A 15,744-nucleotide genomic window follows, 5' to 3' on the forward strand; every position below is an offset into this window, starting at 1 on the left:
GGAGGGGAGGGGAATACTGTTAGATAGATATAGATAAGTTTTGATTTGGGTGAAGAAAAGGGCAATGTACCAAATGTGAGTGATCAATATAGTGGCATTGAGGAAGAGAAAGACATAGAGTGATACGTGAGAAGTACAGACAACAAAGATGAACACTTTTGCACATATAGTACGGCATGTTCAGTGAAGGCAAACATGGGTATATGTGTGGATAGATGGATGGACAGGCTGAAATATTAGCTATCTATATGAAGTGGAGAGTGTACCTAAAAACAAGTATAGGATTGGCAGACAGTGGTCCAATACCTTTATGTGTATGATCTGAATTCCCAGGTGTATAATGAGGCTGACAAGGGGCAAGTTTGTACTCACTGCTTGGTCACAGCCAGCTACCCAGAGGGACTGAGTAGTTGATCCTGTGGGCTCAGGGCTGTAGTTGCAGAGGACATCAAGCTCAATTGGCATAACATACTACACAAATCATTGTTCCACCTTCTACTGTGGCGAGTAGCGACTGAGATCTTAAAAGCTTGCAAGCTGCCATCTAGATGCAATGATAGGTCTCTCCTCGTCCAGAGCCAAGAAAAATGAAGATAACCAAAAATTCATGGAAACAATCAGTCCTAGTGACTGGTACACCATCTGATCTGCAGCCTATATGACTATGAGACCAGAAGAAATAGACAGTGCTTGGCTACTACTGTCAAACACTTGGAAGAGGATCTTTGTAGGACATCCTGCATAGACAGGGGGAACAATGTGGAACAAAACTCAAAATCATTTGGAAAAAAATATAAAAGCAGGGAACAGGTTTGCTGGCCTGATGGAGCCTGATGGAATCACTGAGACTATGGCCCGTAGCTGCCCTTCAGATCTAGAATTGAACGCACACCTGTGGCTTCCCGCCAAGCAGTAGACAGGCATACTAGTTGAGCATTTACCTGAGGTAGATACACTCCCTGGAGAGAACAAGCATGAGAGAAAGAAGGGCTGCTCAGGCACAGGGAGACAGCTCAGGGGGTAGGAGTGCATGGAGAGACGGACACAGGGAAGTGGTACCTATCAGGAGGAAGTTGGAGAAGAGATTGCATTGTGCTAAATTGTGGTCAATGTCATGAGACAAAGTGTATGTGATCTGCTGTATGGAAAGTGTATTTGCTCTGTAAATTTTCACCCAAATCACAATTTAAAAAATTAATTAAAAATAATTAATTTAAAAAATACTGGAAGTGTATTGTAACAAGTCAAATAACACTGAGTCATATAAAGAAAATTTTAATATTATCTATTTCCACCTTCTTAATTATATGTAACCTCATCCTTGAAGTAGTCAATATCAATAATTTGGGCTTAATCTTTCCACATGTTTATACAATTCATACAATTATATCCAAATAAAGCACAGAGGAGTTTTTTGTTCTATCTTTTATAAAATAGAATGATACTCTTTTTATTGGGCAGCATTTAAGGTACTTTTATAGCTATAAAACAATCCATAAGAAGCTCTGGTGGTGCTGTGGTAAAGAATTCAGCTGCTAACTAAAAGGTCAGCAGTTCTAAGCCAACAGCTGCTCCATCGAAGAAAGATGAGGCAGTCTGCTACTGTAAAGATTTAGAGCCTTGGGAACCCTATGGGGGTCAATATGAGTCGGAATTGACTTGATGGCAATGTGCAATAATGTTCCACATATAAAAAATATAAATATATATACATATATATATTTAAGCATGTTATATATATGCATATATATACTAACTACATATATATATGTCTGTGTATAACACATATGAAATTATATTCTGTGATGAGTTTAGGTTGCTTTTAATATTTTGCCATTCTAAATGTTATAAGAAATACCTTTTTATATATCCTCATGGGCAGTTTGTGATTCAGTGGTATAATTCTCACTTCTATTTGGAAGACCTAGGTTACATTCCAGCCAATGTACCTCAAGCATAGCCACCATTTATCTCTCACTAGAGGTTAGGGTGTTGCCATGATGCTACTAAACAGGTTTCAAGTGGAGCTTCCAGACTAAAACAGATTAGGAAGAAAAGCCTTGCAATCTACTTCCAAAAAGCAGCCAATGAAGCTTTATGGATTACAGCAGTCAGATCCACAAGCATCATGGGGACAGTGCAGAATCAGGCAGCTTTATATTCTCTTGTGCATGGGGTCACCATGAGTAGGGGGCCAACTCACTGGCAGCTAAAAACTATACTTATTGTTATGTATTAGTGAGCTATTTTGTTTGTTTGTTAATCTGTAGAGTAGATTCCAAAAGCTGGGTAAAAAAAATATATGTATTTTTGTATTTAGAGAAAGTACCAAATTACTTCCATTTGTTGTATCGATTCACATTATCATCAGCAATGATTAAGAATGGTAACTTCCCTACAACCTTGGCAGCCCAGAATTATATCAAATATGGCAGACTGGATGCCAAAAAACAGGCAATTACAGGCTTGGCTAACTCTAGAGCTCTATAATTTTAGTTCTCTGGGTTAATTGAGAGAGGGTTCCTTTGATTTTCCCCACCTGTTCAAAGAATGGCTGCTGAAATGTCTAAAGAACTCTTCTTTCTGATAAAGTATAAAAGGTGACTTCCACAGAAAACAGAGTTTGTTAAAAATATAATGTACAGCCCACAGAATCATTGTAAAGACTAGAGAATCAGGTTTAGATACTATCAATCAGATCATGACACAGAATTGTCTGAAGAGCAAATGCAAATAATTTCAAAGATTATGAAACAAAACAGTTGACTCTAAACCCAATTATTCACCAAGAACTCGAGCTTGCAGCAACTGCCAACTGCCTCAAAAAAATGCTCTGCCATCTGCATATTCTCTCACCACTTGAAAGAGTCTAGGTCATATTGTTTGGGAAATATGTTGTTGTTGCTAGGTGTCAGCAAGTCACCTCCGACTTATAGACACCCTATGTACAACAGAACAAAACACTGCTCAGCCCTGAGCCAGCCAAACAATCCTTGCTATGCCTGACCCACTTGTTTCAGCCTCTGTGTCAACCCGTCTTGTTGAGGACCTTCCTCTTTTTCGATGATCCTCCACCTTACCAAGCACGATATATTTTTCCAGAGAATGTTCCCTTCTGACAACATGACCAAAGTAGGTAAAGAAAAGTCTGGCCATTCTTGCTTTCCATGAGCATTCTGGCTGCACTTCTTCCAGGAATAATTTGTTCATTCTTCTGGCAGTCCATGATACTTTGAGTACTCTGCACCAACACCACAATTCAAAAGCATCAACTCTTCTTTGGTCTTCCTTATTCATTGTCCAGCCTTTACATGTATATGAAGCTATTGAAAATACCATGGCTTGGATTAGGTACACCTTAGTCTTCAAAGAGATAATCTTGATCTTCAACACTTGAAAGAGGTCTTTTGCAGCAGATTTGCCCAGTGTAATAGGTAATCTGATTTCTTGACTGCTGTTTCAGTGGTGTTGATTGTGGAGCTAGGTAATATGAAATCTTTGACAAATTCAATCTTTTCTCTATTTCAGATGCTGCTGCTTATTGGTCCATTTGTGAGGATTTTCATTTTCTTTATGTTGGGATATAATCCATACTGCAGATTCTAGTCTTTAATCTTCATCAGTAAGTACTTCAAGTCATCTTCACTTTCAGCAACTAGGTTGCATTGTCTGCATATAGCAGGTTGTTCATGAATCTTTCTCCAATCTTTATTCCATGCTCTTCTTCATATGGTCTAGCTTCTTGGATATTTGCTCAGCATACAGTTTGAGTAAGTATGGTGAAAGAATACAACCAGATACCCTGCATTCATGATTCTAAACCATGCAGTATCCCCTTGTTCTATTTGAACAATACCCTCCCAGTCTATGTACAGGTTCCTCCTGACCACAATCAAGTGTTCCGAGAATTCCCATTCTTCTCAATGTTATCCGTAACTTGCTATGATCCACAAAGCCAAATGCTTTTGCATAGTTAATAAAACACAAGTAAATATTTTTCTGGTATTCTTTGCTTTCAGCCAATTTCCATCTGACTTCAGCAATGATAAATCCATATTTGACATCCTCTTCTGAATCCATCTTGCATTTCTGGAAGTTTCCTGTCAGTATGCTGCTACAACCATATTTGAATTATCTTCAAGATTTTACTTGCATGTGATATTAATGATATCATTCAATAATTTCCACATTGCGTGGGATTACCTTTCTTTGGAACGGGTACAAATATGCATCTCTTCCAGTCAGTTAACCAGGTAGCTGTCTTCCAAATGTCTTGTCCTACACAAGTAAGTGCCTCCAACATGATATTCATTTATTGAAACATCTCAGTAGGTGTTCAATCAATTCCTGGAGCCTTATTTTTCACCAGTTCCTTCAGTGAAGCTTCAACTTCCTTCAATACCAATGGTTCTTGACCATATGCCACCTCCTGAAATGGATGAACATTGACCACTTCTTTTTTGTACAGGGACTGTGTATTCCTTCCATCTTCTATTGATGTTTCCTGTATTGTTCAATATTTTTCCCATAAACTCTTTCAATACTGCAACTTGAGACTTGATTTTTCTTCAGTTCTTTCAGCTTCAGAAATACCTAGCATATTCCTCCCTTTTTGATTTTCTAACTTCTGGTCTTTGCACATTTCTTTATAATTTACTTTGTCTTCTTAAGCTATTCTTTGAAATCTTCTGTTCAGCTCCTCTATCTTGTCATTTCTTCCATTTGCTTTAGCTACTCTCCATTCAAGAGCAAGTTTCAGAGTCTTTCTTGACAACGATTTTGGTCTTTTCTTACTTTATTGTCTTTTAATGACATTTTCCTTTTTTTATGTATAATGTTCTTGATGTCATCTCACAATTTGTCTGGTTTTCAGTCATTGCTGTTGAATGTGTTAAATCTATTCTTTAGGTGGTCTCTAAATTCAGGAGGGATATAATCAAGGTCATATTTTGGCTCTTGTGGACTTCTTTTAATTGTTGTCAGCTTCAGCTTGAACTTGCATAAGATCAATTGATGGTCTGTTCCACAATCAGCTCCTGGCCTTGCTCTAGCTGATGATACTGAGCTTTTCTGTCACCTCTTTCCAAAGATGTAGTTGATCTGATTCCTGTGTATTCCATCTGGCAAAGTCCACATGTATAGCCACCATTTATGTTGTTGGTGAAAAAAAAAAAAAGGCATTTGCAATGAATAATTCATTAGTCTTGCAAAATTCTATCATGTGATCTCCAGCATCATTTCTATCACCAATGCCATATTTACCAATTACTGGTGATTCTCTTTTGTCTCCAACTTTCACATTCTAATCACCAGTAATAATCAGTACATCTTGATTGCATGTTCAATCAATTTCAGACTGCAGAAGTTGGTAAAACTCTTCAATTTCCTTATCTTTGGTTTTGGTCTTTAGTGCATAAATTTGAATAATAATATTATTAACTTGTCTTCCATGTAAGCATATGGATATTATCCTAACACTGACAGCATTGTACTTCAGGATAGATCTTGAAACATTCTTTGTCACAATGAATGTCACAGGATTCCTCTTCAATTTGTCATTCCCGGCATAGTAGATCATATGGTTGTCTGATTCAAAATGGTCAAAACCAGTCCATTTCAGCTCATTAATGCCTAAGGTATTGATCTTTGTGTGTTCAATTTCATTTTTGAAAACTTTCAATTTTCTAAGATTCATGCACATACATTCCATTTTCCAATTATTAATGAATGTTTTCAGCTCTTTCTTCCCATTTTGAATCATCCCACATTAGCAAATGGTGGTCCCGAAAGTTTTACTCCATCCATTTCATTAAGAGGGACTCTACTTTGAGGTGGCAGCTCTTCTCCAGTCCGTAACTGGCGTGCCTTCCAACCTGATGGGCTCATCTTCTGGCACTGTATCAGACAATGTTTCACAGCTATTCCTAAACTTTACCAGTAATGTATCAGTGTTTCACAGCTATTCATAAGGTTTTCACTGGCCAATTCTTTGAGAAGTGGATGGCCCCTTCCTTCTTCCAAATCTGTCTTAGTCTGGAAGCTCCACTGATACCTATCCACCAGAGGTGACCCTACTGGTATTTGAAATACCAGTGGCATAACCTCCAGCCTCACAGCAACACACAAGTCATCATAGCACAGCAGCCTGACAGACAAATGGTGGGGGAAATGTAGTATCTAATATTTTCAACTATTCTGGTAGGAGACGATCTCTCTTTCCCACCAAAGCTCATAAGGTGAGAATTTTTCAAACCATAGAAAAAGTGTTTTGGTGTAGGCAGCAGGAAAAGAAGTGTTTTGGTGTAGGCAGCAGGAAAAGATAATCGATATCTGCAGCATAGATTGTTTTTTGATTTGCCATCCTTTCTCAGCCAGTTCTGACTCATGGCAACCCTATACATGTCACAGTACACCTGTGCTCCATAGGGTTTTCAATGGCTGATGTTTTTTAGGAAGTAGATTCCCAGGCCTTTCTTTCAAGGCATCTCTGAGTGGACTTGAAACTCCAAACTTTCAGTTAGCAGCTAAGCCTACTAACCATTTGCACCTCCCAGGAACTTCTTAACCATCCTAATAGATGATAAGTCATTTCTCATTCTTTCCTTTATTTTCATTTTCCAAATTATAGTCTTAAATTATTATGTTTTATTTCATTTTTATAATTCATATTTTTACTTTTTCAATTATAATTTTTATGCTTTAAAGTTATTTGATCTTTAAAAAAAAAAAATAGTATTGTGATTTGGGTGAAAGTTTACAAAGCAAATTCTCTTTCCATACAGCAGCTCACATACATTTTGTCTCATGACATTGACTGCAATTTCGCACAATGCAACAGCTCTTCTCCCACTTCTTCCCCATAGTCACCTCTTCCCTGTGTCCTTCCTTCCCATGCATTCCTGCCCCCCCCTAGCTGTCTCCCTGTGCATACACAGCTCTTCTATTCTCCCCTGATTGATCTCTCCAAGGAGAGCATCTACCTAATGTAAATGTTCAGCTCATATGCCTGTCTTTTGCTTGGCTGGAAGCCACAGGGGTGAGTTCAATTCCAGATTAATTCCAGACCTGAAGGGTAGCTAGGGGCCATAGTTTCAGGAGTTTCACTAGGCTCTATTAGGCCAGAAAACCTGGTCCCTTTTTATTTTTTTCTTTTTTTTTTTATGATTTTGAGTTTTGTTCCACATTGTTCTCCTTTTGCTCTCAAGTTTTTTAAAGCAGTTTATACTTTGGTAATATCTTAAAGCATCAAACATTTAATGGACCATTTATCTTGAAGCTTAGCCATGATTTGGAACTTTGCATTAAGTGATGATGTTGAAATTCAGCTAGAAATGCAAGTAAATATTAGTGTTTGAGATGTTGTAAGAACAAAAGCCCTGATTCTTAAAAGAGTGTTCCTTCATTTAGATTTAGAATGCACATCCTGACCTTTTGTAATGCAAGACAGACTAAAGGAACTGTCTGCCAAAAATATATCTCCCACTAGGTTTTCACAAAGACTAATACTACCAGCTTGAAGTCCATTTTCTCACGTAGGGCAATAAAACCTAAGAAGAAACACATTAGAAGACTGAAGTTAACATTCATTGACTTGTTCAGTCATTAAGCATTGAATGAGTGTCTTCTATGAGTCAGGCCCTGTTCATGGCACTAATGACATAGAGAGAAGAGAAGTCAATTTTGAACCTCTCTTCTTAGGCATATCATTGTAGACAAATTACTTCAACTCTTGCTAGAGTTTTCACATTTAAAATAGTGATGATAAGCATGCCTACCTCATGAGTTTGTTCTAAGACTTAAATGATACTGAATAGTTCAGAGCACTATGCTTCATACATAGTTTATATTCAATAAACTCCAAATACCATAATTATTACTATTTTCATTATTAATAAACTTGTAATTATTTACAATGTGGTGTGATAAGTCTATGATAAATATAGGCTATGTTGCTATGTTGTTGTTGTTGTTATATGTCGTCAAGTCAGACCCGACTCATAGCGACCCCTCCTTGGGTTTCCAAGGCAGTATCACTATGGAAGTAGATTGCCCCATCTTCCTTCCAAGGAGTGGTTGGTGGGTTTGAACCACCAACCTTCTGGTTAGCAGTCAAGTGCCTTAGGCACTATGCTACCAGAGCTCCCTATGTTGCTACAGTCAATGAGTATTCAGAGGAGCAGGTACCACATCATTTGGAGCAGAGAAAGAAGGGTCCTAAAGGAGGTAAAATTAAGCCAAATATTAAATAATGAATAAGATATATTCTGACAAACAAACAGCATGTGTTTGACAGGAAGTGGGGGTTCTTGGAGGAGGCAGATGAAATAGCAAGTATAAGCTATGGGGATGTGAAAAGAATGCAAAATGTCAGTAGACTTGTGAATTGATGTTTGGGGCCAAGGCATAATCTGTATGTGAGAGAACAAAAAGAGAAAAGGTTGTTCATAATATGAATTGCCCTGTATGCCATGTTTAGTAGAAACTTTATCTTCAATAATATGTGGAGACATTTAATGACTTTCAATTGGACAATGCCATAATAATTGTGTTTTGAACATCTTACTCACAGAGCAATGGGTAAGATGATTGAAGAAGTTTAAAATTAGTGAAAGGGTGACCCCCATAATGTGAATGAAATAATCTCATGATGATAATTGGAAAGGTAAAAGCAATCATGAGGAGGGAAAAGATTAGATGCAAATTTAGGAGGTGGAATAGACACTTAGTAACTGATTGGCTGAAGAGCAGGGAAAAATCTGCAAAGACTACCAGGTTCCTGGTTTGAACAGTTGTGTTGATGTGGTGTCATCAACAAGCGTAGAATGTAGAAGGTAGGGGACAACTTGGTGAGGACGTGCTAATTCTGAGGTGTCTCTGGGACATCCTTTCAGTGATCTCCCTGAAGCTCATTGTCTATGCAGTTATTTTTTTCATAATGAAGAGGAGGTGGAGAATGTGTATTGTTTCAACCAGGCTGCATCTCCAGTTTCCAGGTTATTGTCCCACATAATTCTAGTGTGTCAATGTGAGTCAAAAGAGGTATGTTTCATGAGACTTACAGAAGCGAAGTAGTAACTAGATTAATTTTACTCTTGGGAGGCAAGAGCCAGATATAAGATTTTATAGCTATTTATCCACATTCTATCTGCTGACTTAACCTTGGTGGCAGTATTCAACATTCATACTTGCAGAAACTCCTATTGCTGCCATTAGAAACCTCTTCCTTCAGTGTCTCTGATTCCTGGATGAGATAAGTAACAAAGGACACTAGGTTATCCTACAGGACAACCTCATTATCAAAGCTGGAGGCTTAGAGGCAGTAAGAGACCATAACAGCTTATGGTCCCTCCTCACAGGTTCCACTAATCTCCCAGTTTCCAGCTTGTCCTTGTGGGTTCCTGCTCAGTCTTACCTGTTCCAGTTTGTCCATGTTTCCCCCATTTCCCATCAATCTTTCCTTATTGACTGCCTGCTCTGATGACTTTAGGCTATAGACCAGATACAGAAGAAACAGCTTCTTATAAACTGTTTACCAGCTCCCAAATCTCTATAGAAAATCCCTAGTGGTTTTGCTTCTCTGACAGAATCCTGAATGACACACACACACACACACACACATATATATATATATATATATCTGCCATTGTATTCAGCTTTATTTACATAGTCCCACCCTCAATACAATTTTGACCACTGAGACAAAAGATCAACAGTTTGAGGGTTCCACCAGCCTAGGGAACATTGTTCACCGAGTTAGCATTAAACCAGTGATCCGATTCCTCAGACTGAGAACATATGGGTACAATAGGAGGATCACTGAAGCCAGCAGTTGACAAACATTTTCTATAAATGGCCAGATTGAACAATTTTAGACCTTGCAGTCAATAAGGTCTCTATCACAACTACTCAGCTTCTACTGCTACCTAAGAATAGCCATAGACAGTACATAAATTAATGGGTATGGCTGTGCTCCAATGAAACTTTACTTACAAAAACAGATTTGGTCTACAGGCTGTGGTTTGTTGACCTCCAATTTAAACAAAATAGTACGAGTTCTCTATCATGAGAGTGGATTTAAAAAGTCCATGAATACATTTAACATTGAGAAGAAATTAGAGGCGCGGTCAGAAAATCTGGTACCTACTCACATTTCTGTCACTCTCTGATGCTTATTTCTTCATTTTAAATGGAGGCAAAAAATGTTTCCACTTCATAGAGTTGTGAACATTCCATAAGGTAGTGTGAGCAAAGTAATAAGCACATGCCTATTAAGTGCTCAATAAATGTCAAGATAGAAAGAAAAAAAAATGCTTATCTGGATTTTATATATATATATATATATATATATATATATATATAGTGGAAGTAATATACATATATATATGTATATTACTTCCACTATCCAAATTCTGGTGGTGTAGTGCCTAAGGCATTTGACTGCTAACCAGAAGGCTGGTGGTTCAAACCCACCAGCCACTCCTCAGAAGGAAGGTTGAGCAATCTACTTCAGTAGTGATGCTGCCTTGAAAACCCAAGGAGGGGTGGCTGTGAGTCGGATCCAACTCCACGGCAGTGGATGTGTTTTGCGTTTCCATTTTCCCAAATTAGCTAAATGATAGTACCCTTTGAAGTTATTTCAAAGTCTTCCCAGAAATACAGTCACTGATAGAAATTTTGAGTGTTACAGTAAAACAATAACTTGATTAAAAAAAAAAAAAAAAAAAAACTACCTGATGCCATGCTTGAAAGTAGTCAGTCAAACCAAAAATAAACCCACTGCTGTAGAGGCATATCTGACTCATAGCAACCCCTTCTTGGGTTTTGAAGCGGTATCACTATGGAAGCAGATTGCCCAACCTTCCTTCCAAGGATGGGAGATTACTTATTTTCAATCACTTTTGGAATCTAGATGAAATTATGTTATCTTTTCCCTAGGAATTGTCATTTCCTCAGAGAGGTCTCCTCCAAGCAAACTCACCCCTAAACAAGATGAATCCCCCCAGTTATGCTATCATACATCATCCTATACTTTTCCTCTGTGGCACCAACCATAAAGTGTAATTATGTAGCTTTCTGTGTCTTTGTTTAATATTCCTCTCAACCACTACATTGCAGTTCTATGAGGTCAACAACCTACATGTTTTAACACCAGGGCTGATGAGTAGTAGGTACTTAAGAGTATTTACAGAAAGGATTGAATGAAAGAAAATACTAGCTTGGGCTGATTCCTTGGGCATGAAATTGAAAGTTCCTAGAGACAGAACCTGACTCCACACTTAACAACTATAACGCCATGCAAATTGTTTAACTGTTCTCTATGCTTTGACTGACTCATTTTTAAACAAAATAAGGAGAAGAAAAATATTTACCTCATATGGTTGGTAGGAAGATCAAGTGAGATTTATTCTTATTGTTTCCAAAGAACCACTTTTACTTCAAACAGATATAGAATTCCTTTTTTGGAATTTCTTTTAAAACCTGGGATTCATTCTTTAATTTTCATAGTGGCTATAAACTTTTGTTGTTCAAATAGTTGTGTTTTTCAATCTGAAAGAGAGTCAAAGTCATTTTTGACTCAAGTTTAGTGAAAAAGGCGAGTAATCAAATTTTATCATAGTACTCGGAATCAAAATTTAGAGTAGTTACAAATTAAAGAGAATTTTCTGTTAAAATGACTCATGAACTTACTCTGAAAATCTTAAACAAATGAATTACAACTATATTTTGAGTCAAAGAATGAAAAAAATATAAATATACCTTCCTACGGTGACTACTGTGAATAACATACTTTTAAAAATGCTTATTATAAAAAATGTCCCTTTTAAATCATGTATCATATTTTCTCCATTTTTACCTGGAACCTAGATTTTGAAGGAAGAGTCCACTATAATTTATGGACTGGACTAGTAAAGAAAATTACTAAAGTGCTAAAAAAAAAAAAGTAAACACTTACTAAATTATGTTTAAACAGGCCTCAATAATTCCTCTAAGAATGGAGACCACCTATGTTTATCCTACAGGACAACCTCGTTATCAAAGGTTCAGAAACCAATGGAGGTCACTATGAATTGGAATCAACTCAATGGCAGTGAGTTTGGTTTTTGGTTTGTTGTTGTTGTTGTTCTGTGCCGTCGAGTCGGCCCCAACTCATAGCAACCCCTCCTTGGGTTTCCGAGGCAGTGTCACTACGAAAGTAGGATTGCCCAACCTTCCTTCCGAGGGTTTTTGGTTTAGGTCAGGTTAAATTGAGGTACAGCCACTTTGGAAAACAGTCTGACAATTCCTCAAAAAAATTAGACAGACAATTACTATTTGACCCAGTAATTCTACTACTGCATATCTACCCAAAAGAAATGAAAACATAATATTACACAAACATTTGCATACAAATGTTCACAGCAGCATTATTCATAATATTCAAAAGGTGGAAATAATTCAAATATCCAACAACTGTGAATGGCATAAAATGTGGTATATTCGAAGCAAAAAGGAAGAAAGAAAACAGACATTGCTGTTGAGATGATGATGACTCATGGTGACTCCATGTGTGTCAGAGAATTGTTCTCTACAGGGTTTTCAATGGCTGATTTTTCAGAAGTAGATCCCCAGGACTTTCTTCCATGGCAACTATGGATTATTCGATCATAGAAAGGAATGAAGTACTGATGCACGCTACATGAATGAACTTTGAAAACATTATGCTAAGTGAAAGAAACCAGTGATAAAATAACACATATATTCTATGACTCCATTTACATGAAATGTCCAGAACAAGCAAATCAACAGAGACAGAAAGTAGATCAGTGATTCCCTAGATCTGAGGTGGGGGTGGGAAAATTGAAGACAATAACTAACAGGAGGTTTTTTTCTGGGGCAATGAAAATGTTCTGAATTTGATTATGATAATAGTTGCACAAAAGCCAAACTCAAAACCAAACTCACTGTCGTCGAGTTGAACTCAACGCGTAGTGACCCCTCCTTGGGTTTTCGAGGCAGTATCACTATGAAGTAGATTGTCCAACCTTCCTTCCGAGGAGTGGCTGGTGGGTTTAAACTGCCAGCCCTCTGGTTAGCATTAAGATACCTTAGGCACTATGCTACCAGAGCTCCTATAGTTGCACAACTCTGTGTATATACTAAAAACTGTTGACTTTTAATGAATGAATTGCACGATATGTTAATTATATCTCAGTAAAAGGCTACCCACCCACAAAAAAGGACTAAGATTCAGTAGTCCTAGATTCAAGATTTAGATTTTCCAGTATTCCTCCATGTGACATTTGCCATTTCACATAACTTCTCTGTAAAATGGTGCTTCTTGTAAAAATAAAGGCAATAATTTGTGTGTGTAGGGGGGAAGATTCAACCCTTTACCTTTAATTAATATGTTAATAAGAAAAATCAAGAAAGAAAAATGATAAAATTACCAGTAATATAAATAAATTTTTCTATTTTCATCTTTTTTTCAATCTCAAAGAAAAAAACTGATTTTTCTCCCACAAAGTTCTCATTTTTCCTTTGAACAGACCTTCTTTTTAAGGAAGCTGACTTAATTATATATTAACTCATGTAAATTATACAAACATGGGGAAAGGTACCCAGTGTTAAAGAAGAAATACAATGGTTTAATTCATTTGAGTTAAAGAATATTGGAAAGTAATTTGACTTTAAACGCCATATATAGAGCTTTGTTGTTATTAGTTGCCATCAAATTGATCTGGAATCATGGTGTCTCCAGGGGTTACAGAGTGGAACTGCTCCATAGTGTTTTCTTGGCTACAATCTTAATGGAAGCAGATCAATGGGACTTTTCTTCTGTCGTATTGTTGGGTGGGTTTTAAACACCAACTTTTTGGTTAGCAGTCAAGTGCAAATAATTTCCCCTGGCGTACTAGTGATGCAATGGTTAAATGCTCAGCTGTTAAGTGAAACGTTAGCAGTTCGAACCTATAAGTAGATACACAGGTGAAAAGACCTCACAATCTTCTCCAGTGAAGATTATAGCCTGGGAAACCCTATGAGAAGATCTAGTCTGTGAAATAAGGTCACGGTAAGTTGAAATCAACTTGATGGCACACAAGACAACAACAGGAACCATACATAGAGCACTGAGAGTTTTCCATGTGGTCTGAGACATGACTTTTTTCAAAACATGGGATCTAATTCCCTTCCCCTTCAGTACAGACTGAATGTAGTCTCATTCGAATTCATAGCATGTGGCAAAAGTGACATTACATAATTTCCAAGGATAACTTAGAAAAAGATGATTCAATTTCTGCTTGATTCTCTCTCTCCAACTCCCCCTCCCTCTCCCTCTCCCTATTCCCATCCCTCTCCTCCTTCTCTCTCTCTCCCTCTCCTCTCCCTCTCTCTTTCTCTCATTCTTAGAATCCAACCAACAAACTGTGAGGAAGGCAAGTAGCCAAATGACAAACATATATATAAGTAGTCAATTCATCATAGCTCCAGGTTCATCAGCCAGATGTAACAGTGAACAAACGATTAGATGACTCCAGCACTCACCCTCTGAGCTAACCTGATGCTAAGTGGAGCAGCAACAACTTGTCCCCACAAGTCCTAAAAAAATTGTAAAAACTTAAATAAAATTAATAGTGCCTTTGTTTTAAGCTGCTAAATTTTAGGGTGGTCTGTTTCATAGCAATAGATTACTGAAACATAAGACCTCCCAGTTATTAGCATAAGAGAACATTGTAGGAATCTCCCAAAAGTATTGACCTTAGAAATATGCCCAGGTCCTCAGAAGGAAATATGTCCAGGTCCTTGAGTAGCGATATCACCTCAGAAACTAAAGGAGGTGTCACTGTGAGTCGGGTCCAACTGGATGGGACATAACAACAACAACAACAACATGTGTGTGGTGAAGATTATTGAAGAGGGTTTCCCAATAATCTTAAGAGATGACAGAAAGAGTGAAACCAATAATATCATCAAAAACCACAGAGAGCATTTCACAGGCAGAACCTAATGACCTAACCTGGAATTTGAGAAAAACTCTAGAGTTGACACTTCTAACAATGTCATGGGACTTTTAACAACCAGTCTAGATCAGGACTAGAGCTGTCCAAACCATCTTTATGTGAAATGTAACACCACTGAAAACTAATAAGCCGGAGTTTTACACTAAAAAGTTTGGCCTTAATTTTTTTTTTTTTTGCCAGAACAATTTTCAACAGAAGTGTAAATCAAATTTTAAAAATTGGCTCTTAAAATACGTGAACAGCTACAGGTCAGTTACAATTGGTTCACTTAGGGTTTATTCTTAACTTCATGATAACAAGGTGGAATCTGTGCCTTACAGGAACAAAATGTCTACACTTTTTGATCAAAATATTGGAGTAAATGACCCCTGTGATTGGGATAATTTTTTTTTTCATGAAGACAGAGATGATACAGAGAGAGAGAGTAATGATATATATATCACAGATAGATAGAAGCAGTAGGATGATGGTTGTATAAGTGATTAGGTGTGAGTGAATGAATATAAACACCAAAATAAAAGGATAAACCTTAAAGACAATGTAAAAAGAAAATCCCTGAATCCATCTCTTTGTAGAATATTTTGCCTTTCACAAAACACCATGCTGGTGATACTGACCTACTTACTCTTTCTCCAACTTGCCATTCTCTCACAAAATGCCATAATGTTGCCACTCCAGTGCCTTTCCCTGGAATATCTTCAGAGCACCATTTGAAATGGAAAAAACATGGCATCATGTAGACCTA

This window comes from Orycteropus afer, unplaced genomic scaffold (genome assembly GCF_000298275.1).
Source record: "Orycteropus afer afer isolate SDZICR_OR568_19922 unplaced genomic scaffold, OryAfe1.0 scaffold00108, whole genome shotgun sequence".
Lineage (NCBI taxonomy): Eukaryota > Metazoa > Chordata > Mammalia > Tubulidentata > Orycteropodidae > Orycteropus > Orycteropus afer.